We start from the raw sequence: 21,137 nt of genomic DNA, 5'->3' as shown, positions 1-21,137 counted from the left end.
AGACACCACCTGATGCTTCAAGGAATATACAGCACAGTGAAGAGATAAAAGGATCCTTCCTGCACCCCCTCCACAACTGTATCCCCATTCCAAAAGTGATCTCCAGCCATGGGAAAACTGACATCAAGTAACAAATTTCTGAACTGATCAGATTTTAAGCCCTTCAGCAGATTCAGTGTGTCTGCACTACCAAGGTGATGGGCCCTACAAAGAGTCCATCATACCTTGTGGTGTATTTCACCTCTGCATGCTTTCCTCCCTCCTGGACAAGCACACAAAATAACATAAGGATGGTCACAGTCCCCCAAACACATACCAGGACTGAGCAATATCACAGTGGGTAGGTATCTGCAAGAACAAGGTAGGTCCAGTGACCTAGTAAAATGCACATGCATTTGCCTTCTCCAGACAGTGACAGTCAAAGGAAATATGAGCACCTCCTTAGAGTCTGGCATGCAGTTGTTTAAAACCTACAGGTGGGCGACAGCTGCTTTACTGCAACCCATCACCTAACACTCAAATCAGCAGTGCATGCCACCAGGTACTCTGGCTCACCTGCAACACAAGTGTAAATGTACTTCAAATACTTCAGGTATATTTTTTAGAGTCAATGTGCATAATGTGCACAATGTGCATAAACAAACTATTACAACAAACTACTTGAAAACATTTTCTTAGAGCTTCATTAACTCAGTATTAAACAAAAAAATTAAGGCATAGTAAGCATACATACAGCATAGAAATGAATAATACATTTGCATTTTAGTGACAGTATTACACAGTTGGGCACGGATTGCCACCTTTATCTAGAATAAGGCTCACTGAAGACAGTGGAAGTTCTTAGGGTCTACAGCTCTCAGGGCACAACTTAACAGAGGCTCAGAAAAGTCAACTGGCATTAGTTTAACATATGACCTAAAAAAGAGTAGTTAAACTTTATTTGGATGCTTTCCTTCAAAATTAAAATGACTTTAATACGATTTCGTTACTTAAGTTTGGAAGTGAAATAAACTAAATCAAATTAGGCCACTGTAATGCTGAAGAAAAGCATCCACACGGTTTTGATGCAGTACAACAAACTGCTTTGAAAATTAACTCATGGTTTTCCCATGAGTGTGTCCATTCATTCAAAAAAACCCTTTAAGAAGGCTATAGTTAAAAAAAAATAATCCAATTAAATTAAAATCTGTCTTATCCACCGTTATGGCACAGTTGTTATTGTGAAGAAATAGCTACATATTAAAGTAAGTTTCTCTGTGGAAAAACTCATCCGGCTTCAGAAGAAACGGTATTTTTGCTGCAATTCTTCACAGCAAGTTTTATGAAAGGACTACAAAAACCTTCACCCTTTTCCTCGGCAATTGATTAGTGACATCCAGTGCAGTAGCTCAGAGGGCAGGTCTGAAGTCCTTTATGGCTTTGCTTTAAGGCAGAATGACTTCTTATTCAGCAGACAGCATGTTTTATATCTACTCACAGGAGGCAAATTTCCAGCTACAATGAGACCTCCAGCATCTTCCACAGTCTTCCAAACAAACTAATTCAGGAAAGTCAATTAATAGTGGTTAAATATTAGCTAACAGCTCAGAAGAAAAGACACAGCAGTTATAAGGCTAAAAGGATGATTTGACATGCACTATTTTAAGAGCACTGGGCCAATCAACAATTTATTTTGTACTTCCTGCTGACCAAGAGAATGGGGGAAGACATATCCAGAACAAGACTCTAAGACTCCAGAAGTACCACCTGCATTTTTCCCAGACTATTTTACTTGTCGCTCAAATGCTTTCCCTTCCATCCCGTTTGCGCAGACGATCTGCAAACACTGTTACACTAGAGATGGCAAGGTCTCTCAACGGAGCTGTAAAAGTAGCATCTCTTAGAACTGATTTTATGCACAGTGTGATACATGTATTTCTATAGTACCTTACCACAACACACATTTCTGTCGGTCTCCAGCTATACCAGAACTTGACATGTCTCAGGGACACTGTCAGGCTTCTTGGAGATGACCTGGTGGTACCAAGGCACTCAGCTAGTCCTACCACTCTTACAAGAGCCAGACACAGCGACACCACGATAAAGAGCTCTCAGCAGAACAGGACCACACCTACCCATACTATGACAAATACAATCTTGTAGCTGCAGGCTCATGCATCATTAAGAAATGGGACACAATGGCACATCATTAGGCACATTACGGAAGCATGCATTTTCTCTGAATTTTTCATAACAGCTACATTCAAAAATAAACTATTGGACGCTGGGCTATTTTAAGTCCTCTGACAAGTGCCCTCTGGAGTCTGACAAATGTTAGCAGCACTTATAGCTTATGAAGTAAAACTTGCTGACTTCAAAAGATTCTAATACTCAAACTAACCATAAAAAAAATGGTGGTTTGCAAGCTTTTTTCTTTTTTTGCACTTTTTTAAAAATTATTTTTATAAGACCTTCCTGCACCAACAAATTAAGCACAGGGGGGCAATTTCAGGTTAAAAGCAATATTTAAGACAAAATGTTTAATAGCGGCTGATGCATGCTCAATTACATCGTGTTTGAAGCAGGTCTCAAGATCAAAAGGAGAGAAATGTTACATTAAATCAGAAAGTTGTTTTAAAGCTGCAATTAAGAACTCAAACTCAAGGGAAAGAGTTGTTTGAGTTGGTAGGGGAAACATTATACACAGAATTAAGATCAGCATTATAGTTGTTGAAACAAAGAAAGCACCCTAGATAAGAAGCAGCACATAATTGAGTGTTTACACAGCTGTAAAACATCTACCAGGAGAATTACAAGTACACGTGCTGGGAGACGTGGCAGGGGAAATCTTCTCTACCTGATCCTGCTCAACAATTTGCTTTATTGCCTGGTTGCTCTTGGTTCCGCGAGCAGCACAAAAGGTTGATGATCAGTTTAAGCTGTGCGAATCAGAGATGAGTAGACTAACAGAATCCTGGAAGTTGGAAGGCAGCTCTGGAGACATCATTCCAACCCCCTGCTAAAGCAGGTTCCTGAACGTACGTTACACAGGAAAACTAACCTGTAAGTTTATACAAACAACACGAAGGGCAAAAACGTGCACCAAAAAGGCTCTTAATGCTTAAATGAAGAAAATATGAAGTTAAAATCTAAAAAGGAGAGAAAAGAAGAAATAAGTCTTTGTACAGGCTGGATGTGGCTGTAGGCAGCCTGGTCTGGTGGTTGGCGACCCTGCACATAGCGGGGGGGTTGAAACTCAATGATCATTGTGGTCCTTTTCAATCCAGGCCATTCTATGAAAATACTTACAGGTAAGTTATTTAATTAATGAACTAGTCGCAGCATACTTATTTTTGCTTATATTGCTTTCACCTCCAAATATTTCGTAATTTATTCTTTTATTAGTTTAGTGTGTTTGATAGGGACACACAAAACATTTTAAACTTCCTCACATTTAGATTTGTAATAGCCTTAGAAAAGACTTGTTACTGTTGTAGTTAGTGCTGTTCTTTAATACAAAGTACTTTATAAAAACTGGTGATAATATTCAACACAGATGAAAATGAAATAGTTGTTAAAGGAGATAAAGAAGAACCTACTATATCTGCTGCTTCCCAATCCTGGCACCATCAACTTACACTGGAAATAAATACTACTAGTCATTACTACGATGTTCAGTCATGGAATCATAATAGTTATCTCACACTCAAATCTGTGCTGCCACCCTTGGAAAAAAGTATTTGAGAGAAACACATCTATGGACATCATTAACTTCAGTCGATGCCCTTAAAGCAGATGAAGTTTTTGGCAAATGCTGAACACACACTTAATAAACAATTTCAAAATGGGGCACTCAGACTCCTTTAGCTTTCATGGGAACATTGGGAGGATTCAGAAGAGGCTCACTCACAGAAGAGCTGGTGCAAACTTCATAATTCGATCACAGAATTAGACAGAGTTTTGCCACTCTACAAGCTTGGCTTTCTTCTGCTCTCCAGCACTTGTTTCCAGTACCTACACCACAACTAAAAGACCTTTTCTGTTGTGTCCTACTCCTCTCCCACTTCCCTAATGGCATAGTAGAAGGAGGAGGAAGCCCTGCTGCCCTGCAAACTTGGTACACAGCACCGCGATGCTTCCGGAGTAACTCTGAAATTCCTTTTCCTATAGCCACACTCTCTTCACAGTTCCAAATCCAAGAGCAGGAAACAGATGTTAGGACAGAGAGCAAAGCTAAGACATCTCAGCAATCTCAAGGAAGCAGGTGGTTCCTCACAGATCACTGCCAACTCCCACATCTTAAAGAGGCCCATGGCCTGGGTGGGGCAGAGGCGCAGTCAGTCCCTAAATATCCTTTTCTCCTCCACGCTCTTCAGCCCATGCTCAGCAAAGCCTCCATCCCATTCCATCTGGTAGCAAAGAGGATCAAGGCACAAAGTTCCCTGCTTTTGTTTAGCACGCTTTGGCAGCAGTATGCTTAGAAACAACTGATTCGGGTCACTAATCAAATCAACAGAGGCTAACAATCTGTTTTAAGTCAGCTGGCAACTGATGGCTGTCTGCATCTCTGAGTTTGTGTAGCCCTGGTTAGGTTTAATCAGCCACACAGCTGCTCAACTGTCCTTATTCACCAAAAGACAAATTCTGGGAATTCAACTTGAGATGTGAATAGCAGTACTCACTTATCAAAGAGCACTTACTGAGAATACTCTGTATCCCTCACTCACAAGTTGCTCCATCCTTCAGCCTTGCTGCCAGTATGCTGTTACTCTACAGCGCTGTTGAAAAATGAAAGCCAAAGGGGAACAAACACAGGCAAGTGGACGTCCAGATAAGGGAAAATCTTGAGACCTTGAACACAGTCCAGAAATTTTCCCTTTGCCAACATGAAAGCACATGACAAGTTTAGGCCAGAAAACTAAGATGACAGCTCTGTTTGGTAATGATATGATTAACAAAAAGTATGTGTCTGTCACTCTCAAGATAAACACACCTTAAAAGAAACAAATTAATAAGCTGTTATAAATTACTACTAGTAACAGAGACTAAAATAAAAATTCAAAAGACTGAGTTATTCAATCTTACCAAGAATGTGCTACTGCAGAACTGTGACCAAATAGTTCTTCTATTCCCAAATATGAGACATATAAGCTATAAATAAACATTCTAGATATGTATCACTACTGCAGATGCCACCCAATCGTTCCGCTGCTCTTCATACACTGCAGCCCATTTCTGACACAGTCTTCATTTTCTTTCCCTTTCTAGGCATCAAGAGACCAGAGGAAAACGATGCAGCCTGCCAAAAGCCATTAGGTACACCAGCACTTGTCATTTACTCACGTCATGCTGTTTCTCACCCTGAATGTCTTGTATTCAAGAAGTGCCTCATGGCCAGTGTCAGCTCGTACATCTCTCCATAGGATTAAAACCGTCTAGATTTTGTGTCAAGCTATTATTTTTTTTCCTTGGAGAATATTATACACATGTTTAGACATTTTAATTATTATTATTTAAACAATAAAGAACAGATGGGAAAAAGCTTAGCAAACAGTCAGCATCTGGACACTGGAAACTTCACTTCAGCCAATGAGAGCTATCTAGAGGTAGAACTATCTCATGTACAATTGAATTGGTCTTACTATATCCTGACCGTAAGAGAGAGATGTTCTGCTTGGGAAAGTTGCTTTCATCTGCAAAACTTTAAAACTCTATAGAAATAACACCACTGATACAGTGAGCAGCAATTACACGGCAGTCATATATGCAATAAAATTCACAGAGTCAACGTATGTGTTTATAACCTGCTTTGCAACCTTGCAAAACATTTGAAGATGGAAATAGGATGCAAAATAAATGCAGAATCCTTGAAAATAAGCATAAATCAGTCAGTCATACTGTAAGCACATTTTAAAGTCACAACAGTAAAGCCTCTTATAGTATGAGTACAGACAAATGTTTTTGTTGGAGATTAACTAGGATTTCTTGGGAGCTTCAGATGAAAAGAAAACTATGCAAATAATTCCAATCACCATGCAAATACATAACACACGTGGCAAACTTCATCCTCCTTAAAACCACAGAAACTACACTGTTTTAATGTTCCAGCATCATAGGGATCAGTCACCAAGTATACGAAGGAAACTAGCATAACCATTAAATTGTAAAAGAACAGCCAAAGAGGAAAGAAATACCAAAAATAACTTGTAAATTCACATAAAGTTGAGCCATGATCCACTGAAGCTACATGCAAAACCTATCTAGTTTCCTACCATCCTTACGAAACACCATTATCTGAAATTTCTTAGGTGAGTCATGTAAGATCTTGTAGAATATAACAATAATTCCTAATAAACAGATCTGCTAAAGTTAGTGCCTGAAAATCCTTTAAAAGACTGTATGTTTTTCTCCAGTCTTTTGGCCATGAAGAGCAAGCTGCTTTCCCACGGACTCTCTTACTCATATGGGCTGTCCCATTGCCTGACATCTGCTGGGGCAACTATCAGGGCAGAGGCTCTCAGGCCTTTCTCCCTCCCAAGAGGGCAAGGCAGCATGACTGCAACAAGCAGCTCCCATACACCACCAGCAGCTTTTTTCAGCCCTGAAAACTCTAGGCATAGGAAGCATAAAGGCACTTTAAATTCCCTTATGTTCCTTCTTCCTACCTGAGAGTTCAGTACTAAAGGGATATTTATAGTCTCAAGAGGTCTCCTCAACTTCCAAGGGGCCATCTATCCCCTGCGCTCTTGTCAGCACTGCACCCAGACCAGGAAAACAACTTGGTCTCTCAGATACACTGGATAACTGAGGCTCAGCACCATCTAATCATGACCTTCAGTCTTCTCAAATCAACTCCAGACTGGTGGAGGGTGTCTACAGTCAGCAGAGAGCCCAGCCGCTGGATTTTAGTTCTTAAAACAAGATCAATTTCTAAGAAATAGTCTGAAACTCAGGGAGGTGTAGTTTAATTCTAGCTCGTTTTAGGTGCTCATCTGCACAGGTGACAGGAATACAGCACTTCGGTCTTCTCTCAAGCAGAGAGCACTTTAGGAGAACAATTTATGTACCTGGAAAGTAAATTGAAATTTTGATTTCAAGTGACATTACAGAATATTCTTAGAAATGAGATACAAATTAGCCAGTGCTAATCTCTGAACTGAAATGCCTCCACTGTTCTGAAAGTTACAATTACCAACAGAAAGAACAGCTACATAACACAGAGCCAGTGCAGCCTGAAGTTCACATGTTAAGTACGCTTTGTTCATAAACACTAATTTGAAGAAATTACCTATTCAATAATTTGAAAATGTACTCATCTGATTTCTTAGTAATAGCAGATGTTTGGCTCTCTAAAAGGAAAGCAACCCAAATTCACTAAAAAGAAATAACCTGGAGCAACTTTCTCATGAGCACACGGGAAGCATGCAGACACACAAAATCATTAACAGCTACCAAGCACTGGGTCACAGCCTACAGGTGCAAACAGCTGCTTATTTCCAGGCTTCAGGGCTACTTGGCATCTGAGGATAATCACTAATGTTTGTTCAGGAAAATGGACAGTTTGTTGTCCAGATAAACATGGTATTTCACTGGCATAAGGAGATACTTCCTATACACATTTACTAAGTTCACCATGACGACTCATGTTGTCTACCAGAAGCTCTGTGTGAAGGGCTTCACCACGTGCTCACCAGAAGCTAGCAGCAGAAAGCCAGCACAACAAAGCCAATTTGTAAAGGCAACAAATACAGAATGAAAACCAAGGCCCTTTCACACTGCACCTAATGCAAGCAGGCCCATGTCAAGTCTGTGGCCACGCAATGCTGCCAGTATTGCCAGTGAAGTCTGAAGCCTTGCTAGCTATACAAAGGGCTTGCATGACAGTGGAGCTGAAGTTAGACTACAAACTATGAAATGAGCAGATTTATAAAGCTAAGAAAATACTGGGCTCTGAGCATTTGCTTCTGAGCAGGTGAAATTTCTCTAAAGATAACATTTTATCTTGTGTTAAACTGCAGTCTTATATCCATACAGTCTCAAGATCCGCACTTCCTTTTGTTTCTTCAACACATGCTGTTCTGTGGCCTCAGCATATGTGAAAAGCAGTGATAAGAAGGGTTAATAAATTATTTTTAGTAATAAAGGAGAAACCTCAGTAAAGAATCCTGTATGTTTCTGAGTAATGTTTTTGCTAGTATGTTGCATTAGCACTAGGATGGGTAGGTTATTGGTTTTTTGCAATTTATTTTTCCTCTCACCTTCATATCTCCACAGCTCTTACTGCATCTCACTGCAGATCCTGAGATGCAAGAGAGCAGACTGGTTTCTAGAGGAACACTGTCTTCTTTTTTATTCTTGTTAGTAATGCTATAGCAAACACCACTCTGACACTGGCTGAGTGTAAGTTACTTAACATCACTCTCGGTAGAAGACAAGAATGAACTATAAATGCATTTGATCCCTTCACACCTTCTTTCCTTTATCCTCCTCCACACTGAGGCTAATACCCAGAGCTGCATGTAAAATGCACTTGGCAGCTGAATGGCTCAAGCTGCCAAGTTTCAGAATGATTTTTTCCTGACTTGACAACAGGAGCAGGAACACTATCATGGTTTTTGTCAGTTTCCAGCTATCCCAATGAGAGTCACTGCATTCAATTGTACAATAAAGGTAATTTACTCCAATAGTTTTCCTACAACCAGGAAAATAAGCTAACTTGCAATAGGTTAAATCTAAGTGTTAGTTGGAGCACATAAGACAGCTGTCTTCTGTCTTAGTCCACATCAAGAGCTGCAATTCTGAGCAGGGCAGAAATGCTGTACTTTTGCAGATGAGGAGATTGTCATCAAGATGTTATTGTTACTTGCACTGAGGGTACTTTTAAAACAGATCCTGGTCTTATTTCTACCAAATGCCATTAGTTTAAGTCTCATCAGAGAATTTTCTTCAATAACAAGCACACCGAGCAAATTTTGCCCTGAACTCAGAACATGCAGATTCTTTCAGCACTCTTATTTATATTTATATAAATCAATCAATTAAAAGGTAGTTTCTCCAGAGTTCGCATCAAGGAATTAAAGCTCCACCACTCTGACTTCGAAGAGAAGCTGCAGGGTCCAGCAGGAGTGGGCCCTGGCAAAAGCAGAGCCAGCCAAGAGATGGTCCTGGGGCTTGGACCAGTTAATGGAATGAGGCAAGGGATACAGACAATCACCAGCAAAAAGCAGCAGGCAGTTGAAACCACAGAGTTAAGAAGGTGTCACTGCCATCCTCTCTTTACTCACCTACCAAACCAAAGCCAAGGCTGTGGTACCAAACCCACAGAGCCTCCTAACGATGTCTCCACAAGTCATAGCAGAGATGAGATCTGGCTGGCAGCTGCACTTCTAAAAGCCATTACTCATCCACTACAGGGCATTCGCAGCTACAGGCTAAATCCAGTTGAGAGCATGGAAAATCCTGTATTTCATTAAGTCATGAGGCAGCACTGGGCAGAATGCGAATCTGCCAGCATGGTCATTGCAGGACTGCCACCAAGAAGCTCTATCCCAAAATGCTCATATTTTGTAGCCAAGTACAAGAACATCAGTTGTATGAGAGTTTCTTAGAATCAGCACTGTATTAACCCACTCTTCATAGAGCTAAACAAATTAATCAAATATCACAAGAATTAGTTATTACATATTAAAGCGCTGCAAATACACAGTAATATTTTTCCTCAAGTATTTACTTTTCACATCTTTTTCCTTGTTTTAGGTTCTGTTTATTTTCATTCAAATGTAACAGATGAAATACTTAACCTCATAGTGTAAACAACAAGTTAGAGATACCAAATGCTGCACTGAGTGGGCCAAAGAAAGTCAGATATAACATGCATTCTTCATTATTGTTACTGTCATGATCCTCAAATGATATCACAATCTCTCATTACAAAATGTAACACAGTTTTCCCAACTACTTGGAGGAATAAAAGCAAACCTGAGTCTTCCTATTAGAGAACCCAGACAATTGGATTTAACCTTGACTGGATCATTCGTTCCCAAGGCCTAATTACAGTACCAAATGCATCTTTATTATCTGGCTTCTATCTGTATGGAAGCAAGGCTGTTCATTCCATTAAATACAGCCATAATCTTAAGAATAAAAGGCAGTTTTAACAATAATAATTATTCAAAGCTAAGTCCTCACAGATCCACTCTGGTCTTAAATTTCTTGCTTCTGAAGCAACCACACACCAAAGATTTACAAGGTCCCTAACAGTGATCTTAGAAGATTTTTTTTTAATGGAACAGGACATTCAAAAAGAATATCATTGATTAATTACTGTGGTGTGACGTGCTACATTGCAAGTATACAATAAAGCCTTACACCTTTAAGATGCAGAATTCAAAGACTATAAAGTAGCTTGCAAAAGAGTGATTTTACATTGTGCTTGCAGCTATAATGTCTATGTAAAACAGAAAGGAAAAATGTCTTTCTTGCCGCATCAGAATAATACTGAGTCAGAACTGAACGCACCTAAAAGAGTTATTTAATACTGTCATCACAGTTGGCGCTTAATGTCTCAACTGTGTTTCTAGATTGAAGGTTAATATACTACTTACCTCTTGAGATACACAGAATGAGCATTTTATTATGTAACTGAGTAACACACATTAGACAGTAGAAAGGGGGAAGGCCAAAATCTAGTTCCTCTATAACAATGCTTTTCCATGTTACAGAGACAACAACATTCACTGGAACATAGATATTACAGAAAAAAACATAGAGTAAATAAGTTCAGTATTTCTAATCTGGAACCCTACTAACTAATAAAAGTGTCTCTGGCAGCAACTTATTCAGTCACATTTCAGAACCATTCTTCAAATTCAACTCTGACGACCATTTCCCGCTAGTATCTTCAGTACCCTGTGGCATAACCAACCTTATAGACAAGGGGTTTCATGGCGATGCTATGTAAAGTTGACACTTTTGATTGAACAGTTCAACTTTTCTTAACTGTTTAACACCTTTTAGTTGAAGTGGCTGGTTCAGTTTTCTATAACTGTAGCCAATATCAAACAGATATAAGGAAAAGTTGTAGTCTACACTGTCAGCATAAATCAATTCTTCAACTCCTAAAATGTTCTCCTTAAAACCTTTCTACATGCCACTTGAACAACAGAACACACCTTCTATATATAATGAATACAGATAAGTGACTCACACACTGCCATGATGTGATTTTTTTAAGCTATCAGCATCGAGAAGTAAAAGAGAAGGAACAGATTTCAATGTATAAAAGCGTTCATATACTGCATATCACATCACATAATCAATGTGAAACCCAGTATTGATTTTCATCAAAGTTTGTGGAAGCAAACTTTTTTCAGTGATGCAGAACCTTGCATTTACAGTAGACATCTAGGAAACAACACTTTATTCTAGGTCAAGGATGGAGTTCAGTGTGGCTCAGGAGACTACCACTTGTCTGAACAACACAAGCACAGAATGAATATGAACAGACACTACCACGAAGGATATTAATGGAAGGCTAATCTAGTAGTCATGCACTTGGGTATCTTCCCTCTAAAACTAGCATTTAGAAGCTAGCAGACAACATAATTTGGTAATGACATAGTGTACAACTGAAGCAACCGGACTGAACGTAGAATACCTAGAAGAAAGGAGTCTAGGTGAATAAAGTGGTGCAAGGAAGGAACTCAGTGGCTCTCCCTTCTCTAAATTACAAGTCTCTACAGATGTCGGTGTGGAAATCAGTTTTAGAAGAATAAAGTCTTACTGAAATGACAGTGGTATCTGCTGAGCTCTGGCAATGAGACACTGACTGTTGTACATCAAAGCATAAGGCAGGTCAAAGAGTAAGTCAGAGAAACAAATAGCCTGTATCTGATATGACATTTAAGACACTTTTAGGGTGATGTAATCGTATTGGATAAGCATTTGGAAACTTATCATTATTAATCCCCAGCCGTGTATCAGGGCTTTATTAACAAAACAATGACCCACATGCTTTTGAGCAGCTTTTGTTAGAATAGGAAAAAAACTAAATCATGGCTTCGAAGAACAAATAGAAGGGGCATTGGAAATGAAACACCATCTTTCTGAAAATAAAATTGCTGTACTTAAAGGCACACTAAGATTGGTCTGTGCCTTGAGAAAAGGGATACCTGTCAAAAATATTAAACACCAACTAAAACTCAAACATACACTGGTCTATACAGTACCACTGACAGAGTTAGGATGCAAATTCGTAGCTAAGGTGCAGTTTGTCATTTTCATAGTCACTGAAATACTCTATATATGTCCCTGATTGTTCCTTTGATTCTTCTTCCATCTTGTCACCTACACCATCTACAGGAAAAAATCCCAAACAATTCATGAGGTTTTTATTGTCATTAATATGTTACTTTATTCTGCCAAAAGCATGCATCTACTAATTGAGAGTGAAGAACTCCAGCTTGTAATGACAAAAGAAACCTATCATTCTCCATTAGCCTTTTGATGATGCTGCTCCAATTGACAACAGGGTGCAAAACACACTATTTCTCTGGTCAAAGGAACTTGGCCTTCCATCACTTCTGAAGAGAAATGGATGTTTCCTTTCCGACCTAACCAGCATTTCATTTCGAGTTTCCCAGAGAAAGCTCCCTTTTATATCTGTTTTGGTTTTTTTTCCCCTCACTAAAAGCACATTCTTCTAAGTACAATACCTCATGCCATCACCCAGCACCGCAAAGGAGTAGTGGAAGAAAGTCATATTTGTTCTGGCCATACCAAAGGCTGGTGGAAAGCAACACAGAGAGCTGGGTAACATCATCCATTCTTTGTGTGGAATAAGACCTTCTGGTCCTCTAAGGACTTCCAGAATCTGAAGACACTCAAGCAAAATTGTTGATACAACATGTAAAAATGGGAAGGTGACTGAGCCCGCCCAAATAAGGCAGCTCAGAATTGTTGTCTGTTGCTTTATTTTCCTCAAAGAGTTTTATCACTAAAATGCTAGAATGGAAGTCTTCAAAATAACTTACACAAAACCTTGAGGATTTGATCCCCTCATTATAAATTTTTATTTAAATAACTAAAAACCATCTTGAAGGTAAAAAATACATACTACAAGTATTGGTGTTACTTTGAAGGCACACAAGGATGAGCAGTATTTGGGCTGCTAATAAAGAAAATAGTTCATCTACACCCTAACGGAACCACAAGTTGCTTATTTCCTTAGAATTCCTTCCAGAGTTAAACTTAAAGATACTGTAGCTATGTTAAGTAGAACTGGCATTTTAAAACAGTTGGCCTTACAATGGCATTTAAAATAATGTGGGAGTAATTACTGACATTTACTGTGCTGTAGGGAGAACAAAAAAAAAGCAGCAAGCATTTGAGCTACGCTGACGCCCAACAGTTGAACAAGATTATTAGTGTCAGTACAAGGGCACATTAAATCTGGTGCTTCACATCCATTCCATGTTTGTAGATACTCAAGAAGCACTTATCTTCCAGTAAACAAGAACTCAAACACTGTTCAAACTACTTGAGGATGCATATTATAAACTTGATTCTGGCACTGTTCAGTATTACAGCTACTAATGATACAAACAGGAAGGGGGTAGATTTAGACTAGTTATTAAGGATATTACGACAAAATTCTTTTGTGTGAGGGTGGTGAGACACCGGCACAAGGTGCCCAGAGGCTGCGGATGCCCCTCCCTGCAGGGTTCAAGGCCAGGCTGATGGGGCTGTGAGCAGCCTGGTCTAGTGGGGGGTGTCCCTGCCCATAGCAAGGGGATGGAACAAGGTGCTCTTAAAGGTCCCTTCCAACCCAAACCATTCTGTGACTATATATTATGGCACACTGCTCAAAGGAGTAAGAGTTATGCAGCCGTTACTATTTCTAGCCTGAACTATCAAATAACTGAAAATGTTCATGGCCAGGCTGCTGATAGAATAAAAACAGTTTTACATGAACGTTCGCAATTGTTCCTATCATTTTGGCTTCCAGGGTTTTCCTTCTGCCAGTTGCCCTGGCTATTTTTAATAAGTCCTGCTGAAGTTATTTACATTTCATAAATCCCTTAACTGTTCAAGAGAGACAGTCTTTTTTGCTGGTCAAAATTCTTGTGAATATCAAGACACTGTCCCAACATTACCCATGCTCAGAAAAAGACACTAGAAGTGGCTGCCTTTTACAGTGATTATCTGTCAGCATCTTTTATACTTTCCCAACTCTGAAGAAAATTGATTTTCTTTTTCTTTTAATGAAAAAATTGCCTCCAGAAAATTCCTATGCAGTCTACTGAATGCTCTACAATATTTGAGAGGTAGTTCTCCATTCCTGAAGAGCTCCTGCTGAAGTGCTTATCCCATGAACTGCAAAAAGAAAGAAGCATCTCTGACAACCTTTTTTCCTTCTCCTGCTTAGTACTTAGCTGTAAGTTTTTGACTTGGTGGGTATTTGGCTGCATGGAGCCAAATTCTTTCACTGCCTGAAAACTGATGCAACCTTCCAGGTTTCCAAAAAGCCACAGAAAGTGAAAACTTGACATTCTCTCTGCCACACACATTAGGCAGTTTGTTACATGCTTTCTACCTTAATTTGGCAGTGATATCTCCAGCAAATACTGCCGAGGACGGATTGTTTATAATGGCATTTTAAAATGTTAAGATCTGAGACAGCACCTTCTGAAAGCAGACACACATTACAGACAATCACTGAATTTTCAAGGTACAATTCTAAAACCCTTCTCCAAAAGAACGAAGACATCAGTGACAACACAACATTTCCAAAGTTCATCAAAAGGCACATAAAAGATAACACACCTTCTTGCCCAGTGTGATGAAGATTAGAAGTAAAAAGAACTGTCCTGAAGGCAGCGTGCACCAAATTCCACAGATATGAGGGCTGCTCCAGAAGTAATGCCTCCTGCTTTACTTTGTTGCCCACAACATCAGAGGTATGTTGGTGGTATGGTAGTAGAGGCTGAACCTTTCCACCAATATTCCAATTCATTTTGTTGCCGTGTGACAGATGGTAGCAGAGGGGCAGTCTGACACAATGGCATCTCACATGGAAATGCATATGAAGCAAAGGTGCAGAATTTAAATCCCCCATGTGGGAAAAAAATTGCACCCACTGACATTTATTAACTGTTACTGAATGTTCCTGGAGACCAAACAGGGGATGCTGAGACAGTGAAGTGAGGGATGGTTCATTTCAGCAATGGAGATAATGACATGAAAGTCAAATCGTGACCCCAATGCCACGCAGATTTTTAAAAACACAACAGGCTCTTGTTCAACACTGGTGAAGATGCATAGCTAACAATGGTGGCTAAGTTGACAAATAGCGTTTTGTAGCTGAGAATTTGCTCTATCAGATGGTGTTAATATGCTCTTTGCATCTGCTGTAGTTTCCACAGAAATAAATAGGTGGTACTACTTTCAGAACAACATATATATAACATATATATAGAAGACATACAAGGGTGGAGCTACATGACTGGTCTTGAGAAAGTCTCAAATAATAAAACAGGATGGTGGAAAGGAAGAGAGCTTAACACCATACTACTTCTATGGTAATACCTTACAAGGTTCTCATCAAAAAAATCTTCCTACAAAAGAAAATCCCATTCAACTGTTAAAGAAGCAAACCCAACACATGTTTACAGTGCCCATACAAACATATACACACAAACCCTAAAAATAAAAATGAAAGAACACCTCCCTTTTGCAGTGATTTCACAGCCCTCTCGATACTCAATAAGCTAATTTGTTTTCTCCTTCTTGCAAAAGTCATCCCTGACCACAGAGGCAGCCTTTGGGGCACATAAGTCCTTTTAATCTCTTAGTATTTATGAGTGCAGATTTTGATGGAAGTCTCTGCTTGCAGAACCATGAGAGACAAACTCATCCACCTTGAAGGCTCTCTCTGTAAGAACGCCTAGAAGACTGCTCAGGAGGCACATTCAGACTGTTCCAAACACTTTTCTCACGACAGAATTTATGGCCTTAACAGAGAATGAAGCTGGGGTCACTTCGCTCTCCTTCCAGCAGATACTGCCAGCACAGCATGCCCACTATACCCAGCCAGCCCAAGTAAGCTCAGCAAGGCCAGCTGGAGACAGGTTCACTGGATGATCACATGCAGAAGGTACTGAGGAAGAAACTCATGCTGGCTCAGCCAAACTGAGGAACTGCTAAATACAGAGACAACAAAGCATATTCATTAAATTACCATGTCATGGTAAGGTTTAGTTACTGGCTTAAGGACAAAAAGCACTAGTTGGAAAATGAAATGTTTGGGACAGTAGTGAACACATTTCAATTTGCTGTTTTTTCCTGGCAACGATTGTTTATCTTGCAAGAAGTACTTGCAAATTGCACATTTCATAATAAATATCTACTTATTTAGAATATAAATCTCCATATTTAACTTGACTTACTCTTGTTTGTTTACACGTCTACTTCTCTTTTTAGCAAGTGTAACAAAAACTTCAAGGAAAACACTGACTGTCCAGACATTTTTACTTTGGAAGTTTCCATCAACTCTGGCCATGCCAAGTCTAGCTTTATTTATTGCACAACTTTTCTAGGAGGTAAATACACATCATCCAGGAAATAACAGCAGAATTGTTTTCTCCTGACTTCATCAACATGGATAAAACTACTGGGGAAGACCATCTCTGAAGGTTCATGTGATATTCTGACATGATGTGCTGACTGGAGGAAGGCCCATGAGCATGCTGTCCGGATGTGTTTGACCTCCACAACTTTTATGTGCTGCTCTTCCTGAACTCTAAAAATGTTGCATGTTTACATACCCAAAACAGCCCTTTCCCATGGAATTTCACCAATATAATGCCTTGGGAAATGAAAAGCTGGAACACATTCAACACAAGCAAATACGCATAGTAAAACAAGCTGAGAGCTCGAATGGCTGAGAAGTCTACACTAATGCATAACAGAAGTCAATAGTAATTTGTTTACTACTATTCTCTATGCAAAACACAACTGCATGCTTTATAATTAGAAATACATATATTGAGTCTACTGTAAAAGTTGACATTAAGAAAAGGATTAAAACTAAAATGTTGCATGAACTGAAAAAAGTTTTCATTCTCCAAATTATATAATGTGGGTAATGCTGGATGAGTTTCAAGGTTTCTCCTCAACATCACACACTACCACAACTTCCAAGTAATTACTTCCAGAACTAATATTTTAGCTTGGCATTAAATAAACAAATAAAGAAACAATTTCATTTTAAACATCCACTGGTTTCTAAAAGTCTAGTAAGAAGCTGCAGAATAGACAACAAGAAAAAGTATTTAGCTGGCAACTATTAAACATCTTTTTTACATGCACACTGAGGCTTTAGAAGTAAACACACCAGTGCCTGCTAAATAAAATGCCTGTTTGTCTTGCAGTGCCATAGGATGCCAAGCCACAGATGATGATCCCATTCAGCCAAGTATACAAGCAGGGTCCACATGAGATTGCAGGAGAGCAGGAGCACAGTGCTGCTCACGTGTATGTGGCAACCTGGAACATCACAACATGACAGAGGGGTAATCTTGACCATTTGCCAAGGCCACAACCTGCCCTTTCTGAAGGAGCTATTTCTGCATAACAGAAGGGACCTTGGCTTCATATTTCATCTAAAGGACAGAATCCCTATTAGGGATTGGCTCAACCATATTTCTGTTGAGTAGAGGTTTGCTATGCATTTCCAAGGACTGCGTTAAAAATCCTGGAATTTTACAGTACTTGATACCATACCAGAGCATCAGCTTTGAGAATGAATGCAAAGTGACCCAAATTACTCGAATTTCTATTAAAAGTGCCCACATTAAACTCTTTAGCATTGCACTATTGGACAAGTTTTCACAACCTCACCTCAACCGCGTATGTTCAGGAGCTGAACAAATAGTACAGATCAGTAATTCCTAAATCTCAGGTATCAGCGATCATAAGATAATGGAGTATCTCAATTGGCTTGTACTGAATTCAAAGCCAGCATCTTAGAAAAGTTCCCTACTTACTGAAGCATCTGCAAACATCAAAATAAGTCTCAAAAAAACTCTAAAAACTAAGGATCTGAACTCCATTGCTCTAGCTCTTATAGATCAATCTAGACACACTTTAATCTTTGAGAAGGAAATAGCAGTGTCTGCCACAATCACTGCATTCAGCAAATGCCCCAAAGAATTTAAGTTTCATTTGCTCAGCTGCACTCATGACTTTTTTTTTTTTTTTTTTTTTTTTTTTTTAACGTCCAAGCTAAGAAATTCTTTTAAGTGGACCTTCAAGTCTTAATAACATAAAACTTTTTACAGTGTAAAGTTAGTAGAAACCATCCTTGGAAGCTTTCAATACCATTGCTCGGCAAGTTAAGACAAACACTGCAGGTTTTGTATAAATCAATCTCTTGCAAAGTAATGCCAACAAACTTGATGGGACACCAGCATGTATTTGTCAGCCTCAGTGATGTACATTTATTTTCACCAAATTATTAAAGTCAATCTTGAACAATAAAGTCAACTTTTCTACCCAATATTTCTACTTTTCTTAGCAGGATACGGGGACCGTGGCAATGCCTCAAATTAGGATTCATTCATCCTAAAAGTAAGGGAGTTAATTTATCACACACAGCATCTTATTAGGTCAGTACTGTCGGCTGCGTCTTGAGCTTTGGAATTGTACTAGCTTCCAGAGAATCAGCATGATTCACATAGAAAAGGACTGCCCAAGCTCTGCTCAAACAGAAAAACAGCCAGCACGAGCATCACATCAGGTTGCTTAGAGTCCCATCCGCTCAGGATCTGAATATCACCACAGAGATCCCGCCACCTCTCTGAGCAATTTATTTCTCTCTCGCACACACTGTGAGGAATTTTCTGGCACCTAGTTAGAATTTCCTTGGCTACTACACATGCTCATTGCCTCCTGTCCTGTTGCTGTGCACCTCAAAGGCTCCGATTCCACATTCCCCACCACCACTCATAAGGTAGCTAGAAACAGCAATCAGATTCCCACCTCACCTTTCCGCCACAGGCTTCTGAAAGCTCATCTCAAGAAGCATTGCTGCAAACAAGATCACCTTGTATGTTTCATCATACGATGAAAGCATTTTACTTTCACACTAGCAGAGGATGAATCACGGAAGTGATTTAAACTCCAGGTTGTTCCCCCCATTTTCAAGAAAGCTGAAATAATTCCAAGTGTCAACCTACACCATTTTAAAAAATCCACCCATATTTTTGGTGTCTGACTTCTTTTTTTATTATTATTCGTCCTAATGACAAAACCAGAAAAGCTAACAATTCCCACTATAGCTATATGTATATTTTAAAAAGCTCGAGGGGTTTTTGGTTGGTTTGGTTTTTGTTGCTTTTTGTTGTGTTTGTTTGTTTTAAACAAACTGGACAAAGTACATGTGCTACTCTGACAACTCAAAAGACATAATCCCAGGCCATGATTTACCATCTAAATGCAACTCTATCTGTATGCCAAAGGGACTCTTATCTACCCTGTGCAAAACTTTGTAACTGCTCTTGCTGCAAAGCTTACGAGATGGTTGGTTGTCTGTCTTGCATTTTCCGCAGCTCTGTTACTCTGCTGTCACACTCAGCTAGCACATGACCAATTCCCGCCAACTTTAACAACGCTGTATGGAAACCAGGAAACAGGTCCTCTCCTAAATGCTGAGTGAAAATAGATCATTTTGCTTGTCTGTCTAAATCACTGAGTTAAAAGGTACTGTATGAGCCCAGCTCTCTTTATACGCTGCAGATCAATCTACTTGACTGAACCACAAAGGGTTTAGTGCTTGCTGCTAGGAAGTGCGAAGAACCACACTATCAAGTCTTCTGCTGAAGAAATTTTAAGAGCAATAACTTCAAAGAAAGCACCAAGCTAAGTCATTCTTCTGTTTACTGTTTTTCTTGTTTTCCCATCTCTACAGAAGTTCAGCTCCCTGTAAGTACAAAACTTTTTAACAGGTCACAGGTGTTAGACACAATCAGCAACAAAAGCACTCTAAGTTGACATGTCTGGAAGTTTTTGTTAGTACCTAATATCCTCTGTGCTGATAATGATTTCCAGGTACTTAAAAGGCCAAGTTAATGATTACAGTAGCAGTAACAGGTGTGGATTATACATAGCTGGCAGAAATCCTTTCCTTTGCTAAATTATGCCTTGTTACTATTCACCTGCAGAAAGCGGAAGCCAAACACCCTCCGGAGAAGATTCAGACACGAAGCTAATGTTTATCCATGGCCAGAAAATACAACCAGCCTTCATAAAGATAGCAAAGGTTCATATGCTTTCAGACTGGTCTTACCCAAGTAGATGCTTTTTCCCACTTTCTGAGGTGCTTTTATATCCACTTTCCAGGGGCATGAAGTAACAACGCTTACACCAGACTGTTTAACACCAGCTGCTCTCACAGCAGTGGTGCAGCTATATCTTCACTATCACTGAAGAGTTACTTTGCATCAGAAGCTCAGATAGGAAAATCTGATCTCACAGACCCAGAAGCCTGTCAGGCTCTCTGCACAGCCAGGAGACAATAAAACAAAGCCTCCGCTCTGCAGAAATTAGTCCTTGGTGGGAGGAAACATGCTGGCTCCCAGAAGATGGCACCAGACAATGAACACCATTTAGCTTCTGCTGGAGAATGCCATGCCTCTGCTGGAGGCTGCCTGCTGGCCCAGCAATCCCTTCTACAGATGAGCAACAGACAAGTGAAGCTTGTCTGTTTTTTTTATCTGACTAGGGGAAGCTCAGAAAATCCTAGCAGAAGAACAGTTACAACTGAAAGAATCTTCCACGATTTATTATACTGCACACAGCACTGCTCCAGAAGATCTTCCCTTTCTTCAATCTTTGCAACGTTACAGAGAACTAAAGAAGGTCAGTACTCTGCTTTAAGAGTTTTGCAGGAACATATAAATTACTCAGTCCGCTTCATCTTCTGCGCCATGGTTAGACAGCTAAAAGTAATGCAGAAATCAGCAGCAATAAGCTGTTTTAATTGACTTTTAAATTGTCAAGGAATTAAGAGTTACTGCTAGAAGGATAAACAGCAGAGAAGAAGCTGTCTAATGGCTGACAGTTGGGAAAGGCAGGATTTCAGACAACAGGTACAGCATCAG

General features: G+C 39.6%; 1 protein-coding gene across 6 annotated transcripts in view; it reads right to left on the bottom strand.

Annotated features, from left to right (window-relative positions):
- PLCB1 (phospholipase C beta 1) overlaps positions 1-21,137 on the bottom strand; it is a 368,401-nt gene that overhangs the window by 317,300 nt on the left and 29,964 nt on the right. The gene's annotated exons all lie outside the window — the stretch shown is intronic.

Source organism: Tympanuchus pallidicinctus, unplaced genomic scaffold, assembly GCF_026119805.1.
Source record: "Tympanuchus pallidicinctus isolate F22 unplaced genomic scaffold, pur_lepc_1.0 scaffold1, whole genome shotgun sequence".
Lineage (NCBI taxonomy): Eukaryota > Metazoa > Chordata > Aves > Galliformes > Phasianidae > Tympanuchus > Tympanuchus pallidicinctus.
This window is presented reverse-complemented; position numbering and strand designations above follow the sequence as displayed.